Here is an 18,564-nt window from a genome sequence, read left to right as displayed (position 1 = left end):
ACATGACTGTGCCTGCATTACAGCCTGGAACATAGCTGGGGTTGAAAGACCTCTGTGGGCACATCTGACAGGGGCGGTACGCCCACAGATGCTCTCACGAGAACCCATGGACGTCTGCCTGTGCGGTACCATGTCAGGGCCCTGGCCATGGTTGCAGTGTGGGGATGCATGTGCCACTGGTACCACATTACCCTGGTCAATGCCCACTGTATCCTGTCCATCACCTATGGACATTGGTGACAAGGATGTATTGGCAGGATGACTGTGCGCATAGATGGGGTCGACAGCTGTGTAGTGTCAATTGGCTGACCAATGACGGACCCTGGCACACCTACGTGTGCCATTACACAGGTATCATCATAACTATCCACAGCAGCTGATTCAGGTTCCCTGCTGCATGACACCAGAGCAGCACCAGAACCTGTGGGAGTAAGACAGGAAACACAGTTTACAATGTGTACACAATGCCACCACTGATGCACACATGGGCACATGCACACATGCGCACATGCACACATGGGCACATGCACACATGCACGCATGCGCACATGCACACATGCACGCATGCGCACATGCGCACATGGGCACATGGGCACATGCACATATGCACACATGCGCACATGCGCACATGGGCACATGGGCACATGCACACATGCACACACCTCAGTATATGAGATATCAACCCACAGACACAAACACACCTGCAATCAAACACATTGCACTACTGCTTCAGCCTATTATTACTATTAGTATACAGAGTAGTGAAGGTAATGGTATTACACACTCACCAGCATGGATAAGCTGCCTTGCTGTTACACCAGAGGGACTTGCAGAAAAGAGACATTCATCGTCAGTGGGCACAACTGTGCCATTGATACTGTGGGCATGTTACAGTTCAGTAGTGCAACAGTCAGCTTCCACAGGTGTATTGCAGATAATGAGGTTATCACTAATGCACAATAATTACCAAGATAACAGCTACAAATCGAGGACACACCCCACACATGCATAACCTAACATTGTACAGAATGGTCACTATACACATGGCATGTTACCTGCACGCTCTGTGTCCTGCTGCTGTGTGGCTCCAGCCTCCATCATTACACATGTATGCTGTTGTTGTTGCTGCTGTGCTGGAGCCACAACACTCAGGAGTAGTCCCTCCAGTCTGGTGAGGGGGGGATGTCTAGCCACCCCACCACCTGTGGCAAGCTGCTGCCTGTGGATATCCGACGCACGCTGACGGACATTTCTAATTAAATCACTGCAGTGATGGCGTACCTGCTCATATGTCCGGTTATGTGTGCCTATGTCATTTACCCGACGGACCAGGTCTTGCCACAGTACAGCCCTCTCCTGCTGGTTCTGGCTGGTGCGGGAAAAGAGTACAGCGAAATCCCGCACCAGGCACTATTGTATCTCCTCCTCTTCTGCAGCGGAGTAGACTGGGTTCCGCTGGTGAACCATGTCCCTGAAAAGGAGAAGGGAAATATGTCAGCAATATCTGTCAGTAGACTATAGCACACATAATACACATTATACTTGACTGCAGTGATATAACTTAGGCACCATATATAGCATCTGTCTGTCTATTGGGGGATACACATGTACATGACCAGATATCAGTGCTCATCCGACAACTGTGCAACAGTACCTGGCACACTCCATACAACAGACTAGTATACTGCAGCAGTCAACGCACTGTTTCAGGTACAATACACAACCTCACACTGGGGGTTTGAATCAAGGTACTGTATGGGGAACATTATCAGCCCATGCACTGCACACAATGCACGTTACATATTTCACTGGTACTGCACACTACTCTTACTTGCCATAACCCTACCTACACCACAGTGACATACAGGGTAACACAGCACAACATATGGCAATGTAGTATGTGTTGAGCGCAATACCCCACACACCTGTCTCTGGCCTCACACCAAGGACACACACTACCATGACAGACAGACAGTCATGGTGAGCAATCACACCAGTACACATCATGCACCCAGTCACTAGCACACTCATTCCACCTCACATATTCCGTTTTCAATGTGTTAATGGGTGTGCATTGCATCCTAGGTAGGTAGTGTGCTTTTGGCCCTGGGCCTACAGCAGCATACTGTTATGCTACCCTGCCCCTTGTGACACGTGTTATGATCGTACCTGCTCCTTACAAACAGTTACACAGGGTGACTCTTATGGCATATTACCTATCAGCATAACATTCAGCAGGGGTATGTTTGACATCTACTCATGGGGAGGCTTGCTTCTTAATTCTGTGTGGTCTACTGCAGGGTATGTCATATCTGTGGGTAGGGTCCCGTACCTCCACCATGTGCTCTATACTGCAGTGACAAGGACGACAGATGTAGGTAATTTGTGTTGTGGATGTTGGAGGTGTTACCATGGTTGGGAGACAACTGTCATGGGTGTGACCGAACTATGTATATCCAGCAGTGGTAACCTCTATGTAGGTAGTCTGTGTGCACTCTGCGGTGGTTGAGTGCATTGACACAGTTACTTGCATATGTCTGTGTCCTTCACCATATCTGTAGCTGTCATGGGAGGTACATACCGTGTAGGACATTGTGGGGTGTGGAGGGTTACAGTGACCTACATGTCCATAGCTGACACACCATGTCCGCTGACACATTCCATGTACAGGTATTACAGGACTAGTGTGCCACTGTGTGTATCGATGTGGAGCCTATTGTACACTTGTTGACCCTGTTCCCCCCTGACACATGCAGTGGTGGGCAGGCATGTACATATGTGGTGGTTACTGGTGTCAGTGTTTTTGAATGGGGTATGGTACTCCAGTATCCACACTGGTGTTCACTCCATGCCTGTGACACCAGGCACCTGTAGCAAGACATCTGCACACATGTGCCTCACACAGTCTATATATGTATATATATATATATATATATATATATATATATATATATATATATATATATGTATATATATGTATTGATATATTTATATCTGTATATGGATATATATCTGTTTGTATATATGTATATATCATATGTATATCTAGATGTAGATATATACATATAGATGTGGGGAGAGAGTGAGAGAGAGAGAGAGAGACACAGGGTGAGTCTGAGTGTGAGGGGGTGGGACAGAGAGTGAGAGATAGTCATATACAGACATATCTGTTGTCAGTCAGATCTATCTGTATATGTGTAAGTCTCTACAGATATCTATATATGTATGTATGTATTACATATATCTGTACATACATATTCTACCAATCTCGATGTCTGTGCAGTACGTGAGAACCTGGTTCAAGGCTCCAGAGAGCACACCGGCGGTACCAGGCTATACCTCGTATCATGCATTTTGGCCCTAGGACTCGGGACAAAACGAAAAGGGGGGGTGTCCATATTCATGGAGGACACACACACCTCCAGGTTAGTGGCAACACATGAAGCATCACAGACCATCCAGGTGCAGATAACCATAGGCAAACCTGCTATACAACTGGTAGCATGTTACAGACCACCCTCCCGATCTCAGGGACCACAGTCGGCCTTCCTGTAGACATTGGAGGATATGAATGTCCCACCACACACCATCATATTGGGATAGTGCGTCTACCCTAACATACACTGTGTGCATTATTCTAGCCCAAAGGTTCCCGGTATTCACTATGTCAAATGTAATGGAACAGCTAGTCACCTCTCCCACAACAGGAGATAATATACTAGACCTGATCATCACAAACATGGGGACAATGTGCTACACACTGGAAGTATACCCCTCACTAGTCACATCTGACCACAGACTAATCACCCTGGATATACATATCCCACCTCCCCCACAACACAACAGACTACAATGGGAAACCTCTCACATGCCGACTTTACACGTCTTATAACTGAGTTGGTATCCTTAATGCCCCCTGGGCCAGTGTAATCCACTTCCCACAATGCAGACACCCTCACATATGCTTCTACAGACATCTCCAAGAATGCATGGATCATGCAATCACAAATGGAACCATGACCCTCTCCACCAAGGGCAGGTGTCCTGTCTGGTGGACCCCAGCATTGAACAACTTGTATAACAACAGATGGTAGCTACTGCACGGCAGAGCATACTTCCATAGAGCTACGGCATCTCTCATCAGCAGTAGTAGACAGATAGGTTTTGTAGTACAAACATGCAAGGCCAACAATGAGAGGGACATCGCTATGGTCACTACAGATAACCACAAGGCCTTCCTCTGCTATGCTACACACCTGGGTGGGAACCCTCAGTTGTGTTCACAGTTAGTTCACAGTGACATACGCTACACTGAACACACAGATAATGCCAACAGTCTGGCAGACAGGTTCAGTGCAGGTTTCTACACTCCCTCACCCACGCATGTGGAATTACTTATCCCAGCTGACTGTAACCTCCCTGTCATCTCAGATGTCCAGCTGGGAACCACCCTCAGCAGAGCTGTAAACACAGCAGCAATGGGACCCAACGGTATATGCAGGATGCATGCTACGTGAACTGCAAGAGGAGCTACACATGCACATTACATGCTATTCAGCCATAGCCTTACTACAGCATATGTACCTGGACACTGGCATACAGCAACAGTAGTCCCACTCCACACAGGAGGCACCTCTACAGACCCGCCCCATACGCTTAACCAGCCTGATCTGCAACACTATGGAAAGGAGCATTATGGTACCCATACACAGAGACATTGGGGACTTAGACTCTTGATCCCACCCGGTTTGGCTTTGTAGAGGGCAGATCCTGCCTTATGAACCTGGTTGACCTTTTCAAATCAGTCACTATAGCCATTGCTGAGGGCATAGCGGTCCATACAGCCTACCTGGACTTGCCTACAGCATTCTACACAATACCGCACTCTGCCATCATAGACATGATCAACAGCTAACATGTAAATCCATATGTCACATGATGGGTTGCAAACCAGCTAACGGATAGAAACCCTATAGTCAACCTCACTGGTGCCATGTCAGACTCAGAGCCAGTCACATGTGGTGTCCCACAGGGCTCTGTCCTGGGACTACTCATGTTCGGCATATCATTCTCAGATGTGGAAGCAGACATGGGAGGGTAGTGGCTGACAATGTTCAAAGATGACTGCATACTAGGTGCCATAGGCAATACACCTGCTGACACATACATCCTACTGACAGGCCTCACGGACACCAGCAACTGGTGGCGGAGTCATGGCCTGACACTGCATGCCATGTAATGTATACTCATACCCTTTTGGACGGACAAGGTACCTACATATTATCACATAGACAATAACCCACTGAGTACAGACAAAGTAATCGGAGACCTGGTAACACTGTGCGATGCTGACCTCTCATTTGACACCCACGTTGCCGAAGTGGTTGGATGGACTTCCTACCTTGCCAACCTTATCATGAAGGGATTCACATCCACATCAAAAGGGGTCATTGTACCCTTATACTCCTCCCTTATCAGGCCCATGACTGTGTACTATGCCCCATTTGGTATGTACCTCACCTGGCACTTGCAACAGCTAGGGGGACCCCATGAGTACATCACCAGGTGGATCAAGGGTCTGCAACAACTGTCATATGCTGCCAGACTAACGTAACTCATGCTCTATTCCATAGCATACTGCCTACGTAGGGGTGATCTGTGCCTGATGTAGTAGGCCATGTCCAATCTGGTAGTGATGGACATGTTCCACCTCATACAATCCAAATCCATCAGAAGCACGACAGCTACGGATTTAAACCTCAGCACACATATGAATAGGACATACTGTAGGGACAGATCTATCACTAAGAGGCTTCCCATACTGTGGAACAGGATCCCAGTTCATGTTAGGCAGAGACCCTCACTGACACTCTTCATGTGCATTCTTGACAAGTGGATGGGAGATCATAGGTTTACAGCAGGGGTCTTCTCTGTGCCACTACTAGACAGAGGCACAGTACACTAATGCTATTATGTAGGGGGGTCTTCACTCTGTCACTACTATACAGAGGCACAGGTTTCTAAATCTATTCTATACACTGTCTGCAGATAGCCTAGTATTAAACTATGCCACTGTGAAACTATATCTGTCTATGTATTTCTACATCCCTCTCTATGTATACACATATGCATATTATATATATATATATATATATATATATATATATATATATATATATATACATACATATCTTGATATACATACGTATACACATGTTATATATATATATATATATATATATATATATATATATATATATATATATACTCCTTTTAGGTCCACATATGTATACACACAGTAACGTACTGCTGAACACCCATTACTGTACCACCTACTTGTACATTGCACTACAACCTACATTGCTATGTGCACATAGCTACCATCACATACATATGTATGTGGAGCCTTCAGTGACAGTTTCAGTATGTCCCCGTCCCTATGCACATCCTCATATACATAGATACAGACCAATAACACATCCGGAGGGTACACAGTATGTAGAGTATTATAGTAGTACTTTACATTACCTGTGTTTGTTGCAGCTGTTTGTGTAGGCTTGCAGTTGCTTGGCCTGCTGTCTGCCTCTTTGCCTTGATGTTTCTGGTTTGTTATTTGTTTCTCTTTCTTTCTTTCTCTTTTTTTTTTTTTGGTTTTCTCTCTCTCTCTCTCCCTCTCTCTCTCTCTCTACCTCCAGCGGGTTCAGTGACAGTATTGCATGTGTGGACTGGAAGTACAGGATGCTTTTGTAGGTATCTGCACATGTCCATGTGATGGCCTCTGCACCAATTGTTAGCCAGCATTTACTAATTGCATGCAGCCTGTTGTGTAGTGATTGCAGTTCTCACTGTGATTACAGGCCTGTGCTATAAAAAGGTCTGTTAGGTAGGCGTAGCCCTTTCAGATTATCAGGGTGGGGACCATGCTGGTTTGCTGTGGACACTGTTCTGTGAGTGTAAGGGTTGGTATGTCTCACATATTTCAGGCTGTGTTGTAGACATGGCAATGCATGTTGTTCTGTAAGCTACTGTTAGTACATTTGGCAGGGTGTCAGTGGGGCACAGTTGACATTTGTTTTCACATCAGGGACATCCCTGTAACTCAGTCACAGTTGCTATGTCTGAACTCTTAACTATTCAACTATGGATGTGTTTATCCTGCTCTGAGTATGTCTGTGGCTTGCCAGATGCTACTGTGACATTATTACCTAGTAGCTACCAACTAGCATGACTGTTTCTCAGCACACAGTACTATTTTACAAATCCACTAGATTTGACAGTAAATATACATGACATGCTTTGTGTACTAGACTTGTATATTCCCTTTAAATTAATTCCTAATATTTTATGATATATTTCTTTCAGCACAATGTTCTTGTATAGCACTCATGGCTTAGTGGTAAGTCATGCAGACTAGTGTTTCCAAGGTACTGGGTTCGAGACTGAGGGAGGTATTTTATTTTGCTGCTGAGAAAACTACAGGCCTTGTCATTCAGAGTGACTAAGGCACTTTTAAGCAGTTGTAAGCAGGTTAGCGCTGGTTTGTGCGGAGGTCACGCATGCGCACTGCCGCTTAGCTTCGCGCACACCCGCTTACTACTGCTTAAAAGTGCTTACTCTCGCGCACACCTGCGCTATTTTCTTTGAAAGAAAAGAAAATGGGGAGATAGGAAAGTGGTGAAAAAGGGGTCACAAAGAGGGTAGGACAGTAGGGAAACAAGCTCGGGTTTTGCAGGGGGGATGTAGGTAAGGCCCATAGCTGCCCATTTCTTCATCAGCAACAGCTGTTCATATGTTTGTAATTTGGTGTGACATTTGAAACCTTCCACCCCTGAGAGAGGTGTAAGGACAACAATAATACTTGTTGTACAGCCAATTGTAATTGACAGTTTACATGTCCAGCAGACATGTGTGCAAAATGGGCAGCTATGTATGGGGTGTAATTTTTTTGTGGGTACAGAGTGCCCTTTTTTTTTCTTTTCAGGTGAGAGTGGTATGTCAGGTACAGGAAGTCGGTATAGCTGGGGAGGTAGGTTGGGTAGGTTAACAGACAAGACAAACAAGACGCATACAAGGGTGGTGTATGACACATGTGGGGGGGGGTTACACAATTGATGGGGACGGATGTTTGGATATCTCGAGCCCATGAGCCCACAGATGGCAACAGTGGAACTGAGATCCCCACCCATGAGCAGTTGCCACTGTGCCTTCACTGCCCAGGACAGGGCTGTGCTGGGGGCTGTGTAGGCCAGGCAGCAGGCACGCCTGTGAGTTGTGCCACCCGTGCCTCAAGCTGGCGTAGGGGCCCAAGCACAGAGTGCCGGATCTCCCTACGCACCACAGTCCGGACACTATGGAGGGTGAGGGGATGTTCTCCTCTGGCCACGCTTGCAGAGGGGGGATGAGCCCCATCCCCTGCAGCGCTTCCACCCGCAGGTGGCACAGGGCCACCGGAGGAGGGTCCGGCCTGGGCACTACTGCCAGGTGCACTCGCTAGCTGAGGTGGGAGAGGTGGGTCCGCTGGAACCCGCCTTCCCTGTTTTGCATTATGTTATGACAGTTTGGGTTAGTAACGTACAATACCATTCACAATTAGTTGTAACAGCATGCATTAGTATTCCCATTAACCAAACACCCATATATTCAAGCCATTGAACAGAAAGCATAACACATGCATAATTTGAACAGCAATACACAATCCAATAACATGCAGGGTTGATTGATGGCAACAGGCTATCAGGTTTGGATGTATGAACAGGGCAGATGCATCAACGTACATGCAAATATGTATGAACCAACAAGACAAATGCCTAGGGGTGTTAATTGTGATTGCACATACCAATTTCACGTGGAATGGATTATATGTGGTTATAGGGTAGGGTGAAGAAATATTTAATTAACAACTTCAAATACCAATACATATGCTGTACATTTCTACTAGCTGCAGATATATACACACTACAGTTCTGCCTACAGTTTCCTATGTGATAACTACTTCAGGTTGGTGATAGGAATGTTACTGCTACATCAATATACATTTCATTTTTATTCATACACATTCACATCTGGCTCTGTTCAGCTACATCATCCTGCTACATTTGCTTTATATAGCTATAGACAACTGTGGATGTTTGGTATTTCAGACAACCATACTATCTGCATATTGCAGACTGAGAGCAACATATCCAGATTTTGGGACACACATTCCAGCTGCAGTACTGTTTTCAACACATGTTGCTGTTTGGTTCTGCCTGTCACATTAATTTCATTCTGTACTGACTGCAGTATACTTTATTCAGGAGTTATTACTACTTTATTGGTGGATTTATACCTCTTTCTCACACTCTCTCACTTGTTTTATTTTTACAATTCAGGATGGTACTTAATTCTAGGCTTTATTGACATGTTTTACCTGTAGTTATAACAATCCTTTCCAACAGTCTCACTTATGTCATGTTTCTGAATTTCAACAGGGATATATTTCACACGTGTTTTACTCAGCTTCTGCAGCTGTACTTTTCAGCCTGCTGCAGGTTATGTACTATTATGTACTATTATATTACAGGTGGGACATCTTTATTTCAGACTTGTTTCATTTTTATGTTTGGATTACAGGCTGCATCACACTTTTGTAATCAAGTAATACTTGCAAACCCTCTTACACTGTTACTTGCACATTTTATTAATTAGTGACTACACTGCAGTCTTTTGCTAACTGTCATACTTATATATTTATTTACAGTTACAGGGAGAGAATTACTGACCTGCCTGGAGGCACAACCGCACTAGCCTATCGCCATAGGCTCAACGGTTCGCAGAACGGACACCTGCAGCTGTAATATAAATAAAGTAATATTGCAATACACATCTCCATAATATCAGCTAGGTTAATTTCTTACATAAATAATTACATGTAACTTACTCAGTAGTGGGGCGTTGGGCATTTGCTGGGCCTCCTGGATCCAACGGTTCAGTTGGCCCTGCTTCTGCTCTTCAGGTCTGCATGGTGGTGACGGACCTGCTCACCAGTCCTTGGTATTCCTGTGGCACTGGTGAGATCATGTGCTAACCGGTCCCATGCCTCAGCCCTATATGCTCCCCACAGGACCTGGCCCTGCATGAGTTGGGCTTCATGATTATGGACGAGGAGCCAAACCATATATTTGGACTCCTCAATGCCCCACCTCTGTGCTCGGAAGCAACTACCCTCTCCTACACCTGACATTCTGGCTGCAAGTCGGTTCTACAATCGGTTATGCTGTGTATTCCCGCCTATGGGGCTTATATATGCCCTTATCTGTGATTGGCCATTTTGGAATTGTATCAGCTTCACAAAACCTGCTTTGTCATGCTCCTCTTTCTATTCATTCCTATATATATGCTATTACTGCATTTCTAAGTGCAACTGTCATGGCTTAGTGGTTCAGTACTTTGACTATGGTGCATGGTATCCTGGGTTCGAACCTGGCCATTGCTTTTTATATTTTATGACTGTCAACACAGGCTAGGAGGTGTGTCTGTGTAAAGGCAGTTTTGATACAGCTTGCTCAACGTTGCCCGTCAGTTAGCTTGTTGGCGCGGTGCGCAGCTCCGCTCAAACGGATCACGCTGGTTTACGCGTGGTTTGGCTGCCAGCACACATATTACGCTCAACTCAGCTACGGGCACACAGTTTCAGCGTGTTAACACACTGCTCAACCCCGGGCACTCATTTTACACCTATTAAACCACTGCTCACCTATGGGCACTCATTTTACACCTGTTGTAACACTGCTCACCTACGGGCACTCATTTTAAACCTGTTAAAACACTGCTCACCTACAGGCAGATATACTCAACTTGTTGGACTGTAGCTCAGCTATAGGCATATCTGACCTTTTTTTTTTTTTTTTATTATCTCACATTTCTTCAAAATACATGGCCCATTTCATTACATTTTATATAAAATATAATTTTATATGTGTACATATATGTCAGGGACTTGTTTCGTGCTTATTTCACTAAAAATAAAAATTGATGTTGTGGGGACTCGAACCATGACTGCCTCCTCTTCAGCCGACGTCTCTACCGCTACGCTATTGCTTTGTGGCTTACTTTGCATATTTAGTTCTTATATGCTTTTCCACTGACTGCTAACTGTGGCTAAGTGCCGGGCACGCCCAGGCAAACAAGCGCAGTCACGGGCAAACATCTTTACAACTTATAAAAAAAAAATATTAGATGTTTATTTCTACATTTTATGTTCATAGTCTGTGGGGGCATCTGTTCACATTTACACGATCTCTGTCATGGGGGTTTACTTTCGGGACTTTTACTCTTCTGGGGGCGTGTCCATTTGCATGGCTCACCCTACGGACATGCCCCCTACTGTCTTACATGGACCGTGTTAGCCTTAGGTGTGATTCAGCATGCCCTCATGCATATGCATGACATGCTGACATCACACCGTTTAACTGCAGACTCCGTGTAAGCCTTGTAACTCCTAAATGGAGGCTTCGTGAATCCTGCCTACAGTCTTTGCCTTAACAAACAGAAGACCAAGGAGGGGCAAAAAAGATCTATGGCCATCTCCAGAAGTTTAACAAAAATGCTCATATCTAGGGACAAAGCCTGGATTATGTGGAAGCAGCAGTACGAAAACTGAAACTACATAATGTATGAGTAGAACTCAGAAAGCTAGAATAGCAACTAATGCAGTGAAGACTTAATTTGTGAGGAAAAGCCAATAAGCTGATGCAGCTACTCAAACATACGTCTGAAAGGAGCTGAAACTACTAACTCAGTATTACAGACTCCACACCGGCATCAACCACTGATGCAGTAAAAGGCAGCCAAAACTTTACTAACACATACATGTACTTACTGGGTGAAACTATTCAAGATGTAATCAAAAACTGACCCCCCACCCTTTAAAATTCCACCTCCAATTAAAAATGCATTCCATTTATCTGAGGCACATGTATTCCACTATACACCCTGCCATCCAGCCCTCCAAACTTCTCAGAGTAGGTGACTTGATAAAGAGAGCAAAAATGCATTCATTGTATTAGACAATGACTGTGGTTTGATTTCCCAGGCTTGTACCCCTCATCACTAGAGGACTGACTCACATTTATAATCGCTTTTTAACTTTAGGAATATTTGTCACACCTTTCAAGTGTTATTTTATCATTTCTCTTCCTAAATTACCATGACCTAAAGAATGCAAACATTTTAAGGTAATACTCATCATATGCCCCTCGGATTCTTTCCGATGAACAAGATGGCTCCCCCACCCCCAGGGGTCCTACCTTTATACTTACCAAGCCACTCCCTGCCATTCCTATCAAATCATCTTTCACCACTCTGTACAAACCTACCACTTATACAACCACTCACATACTAATAATCACTCTCCAATACCTCTTTCACACCCATTTAGACCACACCCTCAGTAACTCCAACCTCCTACTTTCCTACTATAATTTATCACCTCCTTCACCATGACCTTTACTTATACACTCATTTACATAAAACTGCCACTCCTCCTTTTACTACTATCTATCCTCTCTATTCCCTATACTCTCACTTACTACGAAAACCTACAATTCTCATCTTCTCACCAATCCCTTAAGCAAACATTAATAATAAATCTTGAAATCCGTAGCCATTCTAACATAACATCCTCCTCATCCTATCTATCACCTAAATACCACAGAGTAGCTCATTTTACATTTACACATTTTAGGAAAGCACAACTTAACTACACTAAAGCACTGAAGCATCCATATAGTCCTCACAAATATCCACTCCTTCATGGGGACATTCATCCCAACCCAGGACCCTGTAACAACACCATAACACAACTCACCCCCCCTTTCACTCCCAGTAATTCACTACTTATAGCTCATCTCAATATAAGGAGTGTTAACAATAAAGTAAGCCAACTGCACGCTCTACTAGATACTCACTCTTTTGATATCCTATGCTTAACTGAAACCTGGCTTAAACCTGTTACAAAAGACAATGAAATACTCCCACCTGGATATAACATCCTGAGGTTAGACCGAACTACCAAAAAGGGTGGTGGGGTAGCAATACTGCACAAATCTGATTTACAGGTCTCATCCATACAGGTACAACCCCCTCTAGAAACCAATGTGGAAATTCTTATTGCCAAACTCCAGCTCAATAATACTAAATCTATTAATATAATATGCTCCTACCTACCCCCAGGCAAAAACATTAGCATCATAGAAAGTATCCTCTGCTGGCTTTCTACATCCTTCCCTCAAGAAACCATAGTACTCGGTGATTTTAATATAGACTGGAATTCCTGTACCACTTTAGAACCCACAACCCATATAAACCTCTATGGCTTCTCTCAGACTATTACCACCCCCACTAGGATCCATAAACCCACAGGAAAAGAAAGTATATTAGACTGGATCTTAATAAACTGCCATTCTCTCTCTTACAAAGTAAGTGTCCTTCCTGATGATATTAGTGACCACTCACTAACCTACCTATGCAGACAAAAATCCTATATTCCAAATCAACCTACCTTTAAAATCACCCGCAACAAAAAAAATTTAATCCAGTCAATTTTCAAACTGAGCTTCAAGCCTGTGACTGATCACCCTTAAGGCACCTGCCAATTGACAAAGCAGTATCCCATTTTAACTCCACAGTCCTACAAATTTTAGAATTCCATGCCCCCTCACGCTCCATAAGAACTAGATGCAAAGCAGCCCCATGGCTCACTAAAGACACCAGACAACAAATCCTACAAAGAAACAAAATCTGGTCCAAATGGAGAAACACCAAAGACCCAATTGATCAGCAACACTTTAGACAACTAAGAAATGCAACCAAAAAATCAATACTTCAGGATAAAAAACATTATTTCTTCAAACTCCAACAAAATCACCATAGTCAACACAAAAGCTTCTGGTCAGGCATAAATAAACTCTTACATCCAGGACTCTCTAAAACACCAACCCCATCAGGTCTCTCCCAGAACTCTCCAAATGAGATTGCTAATACCTTTAACAGCTTTTTTACTGAAACTATCCAATCTCTAGCAAACTCCCTACCACCTCTCAGCCCTACCCAATCACCCTCCCCCACTACCTTACCACCTACCTTTTACTTAAAACCTATTCCCACAGCCCTCATCTATACTCTGCTTCATAAGCTCAAACCCTGTACCCCCTCAGCCGATCTCCTACCACTTGAATACCTTCAAACTGCTGCTAGAGCTCTTGCCTACCCCATCTCTATTCTTATTAATAGAACCATAACTGAAGGCTCCATTCCTTCACTATGGAAAATCTCTCATATAATCCCACTTCATAAAGGAGGGAACTCAACTGAACTCTCTAACTTCCGGCCCATAGCCCTACTATCACCATTAGCCAAAATTATGGAAAAATGTATCCACCAACAAATTCTTGACCACATTCTCCAATATAACCTCCTAGCTGACTGTCAACATGGTTTTAGACCATTCCACAGTACCACTACTGCTCTCCTATCCTTTACAGACTGTATTAATAAACATCGTAACAATAACATGCTCTCCTCTGCACTATTCATTGATCTCTCAAAAGATTTTGATATGGTCAACCATCAATTATTACTCAATACACTCACCTCAGTCTCACTTGACACACAGGCATTACAGTGGTTCAAGTCCTATATGCACAATAGACAGCAAGCTGTTCTTTGGGATAATAATCTATCCAAGCATCTCCCTGTTACCCTTGGTGTCCCACAGGGATCTATCCTGGGACCTCTACTATTCTCCATATTCATTAACGACCTTTCTACTAATCTACCTCTACCTACCTGCATACAATACGCAGACGACTCCACTTTGATTTGTAAAGCAACCACCTTATCTGAACTCCAGGCCACCATCCAATCAGTATTCAACCATGTTGAAAACTGGTTCCAACAACATCATCTCCTCCTTAATGCCAAAAAAACAAGCTATTATTATTTACTCCAACTAACAAATCCACCCCACTAGATTTCTCTATTACCTCCATTGATGGTACAATCATAGCTCCTGACCCAACTACAAAACTCTTAGGTGTATTGATTGACCACAACCTCAACTTTGATGCTCATATTAATGCCACCATCAAAACTGTAAACAGAAAACTTGGATCCTTATATAGAATAAAACCTTTTCTTACAACAGAAGCCAGAACTACTATGGTCCAGACCCATCTGATCTCCACCCTCTTCTATGCCTCGCCAGTTTATACGAATCTTTCCAAAAGCAACCTAAACAAACTGTCTACTTCGTATAACAATATTGCCAGGTTTGCTACTGGGTCCTCATTTAGAACACATCACTGTCTAAACCTAAAACTTCTAGGATGGCTGGAACTAAATAACCAGCTAAAATTTCAACAACTCTCCATTACTCATAAAATACTATATCAACCTAGTAAGACTCCTATTCTCAGTAGCCTTATCTCCCGCTACACAAACCTTTCTAACCTTCGCTCAGCAAATAAACTACTGGTTACCTCCCTGAAATCCCACAACAAGGCAGGTGATTCTCTTTTCTCTAATTCTGTGGGGAAGGTTTGGAACAAGCTTCCCATTAAACTTACATCTCTCTCATCATTACCACTCTTTAAAAAGCAACTAAAAATTCACTTAAAATCACAATGGCTTTGTCCTTGTACTAACCCAGACTAACCCCCCCCCCACCATTACCTTTTCTATATCTCTCCTCCTTACCCACTTTGAAGTATAACAGCAATTCCTCGCTCTTCCCCTTCCTAGTATCTTATTCCCAACATGCTATCACTGGGCATGCTCCTTACTACTTATTCATTCCTCTGTGAACTCTTATCTTCCCACCTCATACACAAACCTTTCTATTTCTTCCACTTTGACTATAATTACTTCCACTTGTACTTACCCTCCAGATTTTTTCTCCTACTTCCCTGTCCTCTAAAATTTCACCACCTACCCTGTGTTTTACACCTGACATTACCTTTTTATTGACCTTTCATAACCTTTTTATAGCATTTTTAAAGACACATTCTTACCCTATATACAAACATTGAATGTTCTATCCCTTTCTCTTGATCAAAATACTGCATTCTACCTTATTAACCTACTTCTCACATTCTGTTTATTTTTAGTTTCTATATAACCTAAGCTGATGGAGAAATTTTTATTTACTTTACATATTACATGTATCCTTTTTTGTATTGTCTTGATTTTATCTAGTTTAAAAGCGGAGCTTTTCTCCCCGGGCCTCTACTGAAAATGGACATATATCCAGCTGGACTAGCCCGGTCAACAAATGTAAAATAAAAAAATGGTTTCCGCAATTCTGTCAACACCATGACTGCCTCATTTGTTGCCACAGATAGCATATTTAACAATATGGATGAATCAAAACTAAGTGGAGGCCTATGGATAGATATGACTAAAGCCTTTGAAATCTTAAGTTAGAATCTTCTCTTCTATAAACTCAGTAAAGTTAACTTTGGTCTCCTAACAATTAAACAATGTAATCGGGTATCTGCCTTTCAGATTAAGGTATCCTTAGCAGAAGTGTCCAACAGGAGCAGGCCTTGTGCCCCTGACATTTTCACTCTTTTATTTATTAACCAGAAACTTTATCTGCTCTATGCAATTATGTATATCGATCTCCTAGAATCCAGCAAATATATCTAGATATAGAACTCTGCCATACAGCAAAAACTGCAAGCTAGTATTACAGCCTTGATTAAATGCACCCAGAGCAAAAGACTGCTAATCAATCAATATACACACAATAGCATGGTCTTTGGAACCATGTAAAAGCTCCCCAAAAGGTAATACTTTACAAGCTTTTTCACAACAAAGATATTTGGAGATAAATACTAGATCCCCTACTACCGTCCAGAAAATGAACTGTCAGTATTGTTAAAGCACTGCACCAATTAAAGCTGTGCTTAAATTACAGTGCATTGGTGTATGATTGGGCAGTCATGCAACTATTCTCCATTTGCATGGGTGCTGTGAAGTTAGGAACCTCTGTTTTTAGGACCCCAAAGTCAGCTTTGTAGAAGTTTTTCATGCTGGCTACCTTTGAGGGAGGTGTGGGTGAGATGTGGATTTCCATGGTGATTAATTTGTGGTCGGATCTAACCAGGGAGGAGCTGACTATTGGTGTAGAGCAACGGTTGCCCATGATAGTAATAACCAGGTCAAGGATGTTGCTTCCTCTAGTGGAGGTAAGAATGAGCTAGTCCAGGGCATTAGAATTGATGAATTCCAAGAAGTGTTGGGCCAGTGTATTGGTGCATGAGTAGTTTTACCAGTTGATGAAGGGGTAGTTGGTCACCCAGTATGAGAGTGTTGGGTTGGATCATAATAGTTTCCAGTGTGCTTAGGAACATGGAGTGAGACTCTTGTGACATGGTTGGAGAACTATAGCAGGCTACAACCTGAATCGCCATCTTACCCAATGTTAGTTGTACCTGAAGTATCTCCACATGCTTTATGCTGGGCTACTAGTCTACAGGTGTGCATATCTTTTATGAATATGGAGACACCACGATCTTTGGAGCTTCGGTCCATATTCTGGGACCGAAAGGTGTGGAATGAGTTATAGCCTGGTAGCGCAGATGTGCTTTCTGCTGCTTTAAACCAGGTCTCCATTACAGCACAAATGTCAATGTTCTCCATTTTGAGGAGTGCTTTGAGCAAGTGCATCTTGAGATTTAGACTTCTAGCATTGAGCAGCATGACCCTCAGACTGCATTTATTTGTAGCTGTTATGGTAGTAATTTGGTCTTCAGAACATCGCCTAAAAAAGGCACTATAGGGATGGCAAGAGCCTTAGCCAGTATATGGAAACCCAGGGGTAACAGATGCAAGTCATCTCTGGCAAAGCATCGAGGACTGTCAGTCATGTCATCTCAAGCAGGCAGACACTGGATCCCCTTAGCATGACACCAGAAACTTAATCAATTGTTGAAGTCAATCATTTTCTGCTTGTACTGCGGTATCATTCTGGGCGATGGTAGGATGCTGCTCAGGGCTAGGGTCATACCTGCCTGGGCCACATAATCCGAGAGCTCCTCTATGTCTCTTCATGTAGTCCAGCGAGGTGTGTCTCAGGTTATTTGCACCCACATGGACAGTTACAGACTCATACTTGTTGTGGAGTGACCTGAGTGCGTGTGTTGTGTCGGTTTCTGGCACCTGATAGACAGCTGACTGTTACCTTCTCCCTATTCAACCTACTGAGTGGGACATAAGTGTGTCTCACTATCAAGTCACCTATAATTAGTGCATTGGACAAGCTGTTTTGCTTAGGGGCTTAGGTTGAGTGGCACACTGTGTAGGTGAGCTGTGTGTCTTGTGGTTTGTGCTGTGTTGTGATGTTTGAGTCCGTTTCTGCCTTGTAGGTCTCTGCTGTTTGGGTAGATTAATATTGAGGGCCTCCACTAATGTGGGTGTGTGGTTTGTGTTTTTATATGTGAGCTGTAATGGTGGGTGTTCTGGAGGGCTGTGTGGTGCATGTGGTGTGGTGCAACTACAGAGTAAACTGGCACCTCACCTGTG

Source organism: Protopterus annectens, chromosome 16.part0, assembly GCF_019279795.1.
Source record: "Protopterus annectens isolate FY-2018-M chromosome 16.part0, PAN1.0, whole genome shotgun sequence".
Lineage (NCBI taxonomy): Eukaryota > Metazoa > Chordata > Ceratodontiformes > Protopteridae > Protopterus > Protopterus annectens.
This window is presented reverse-complemented; position numbering follows the sequence as displayed.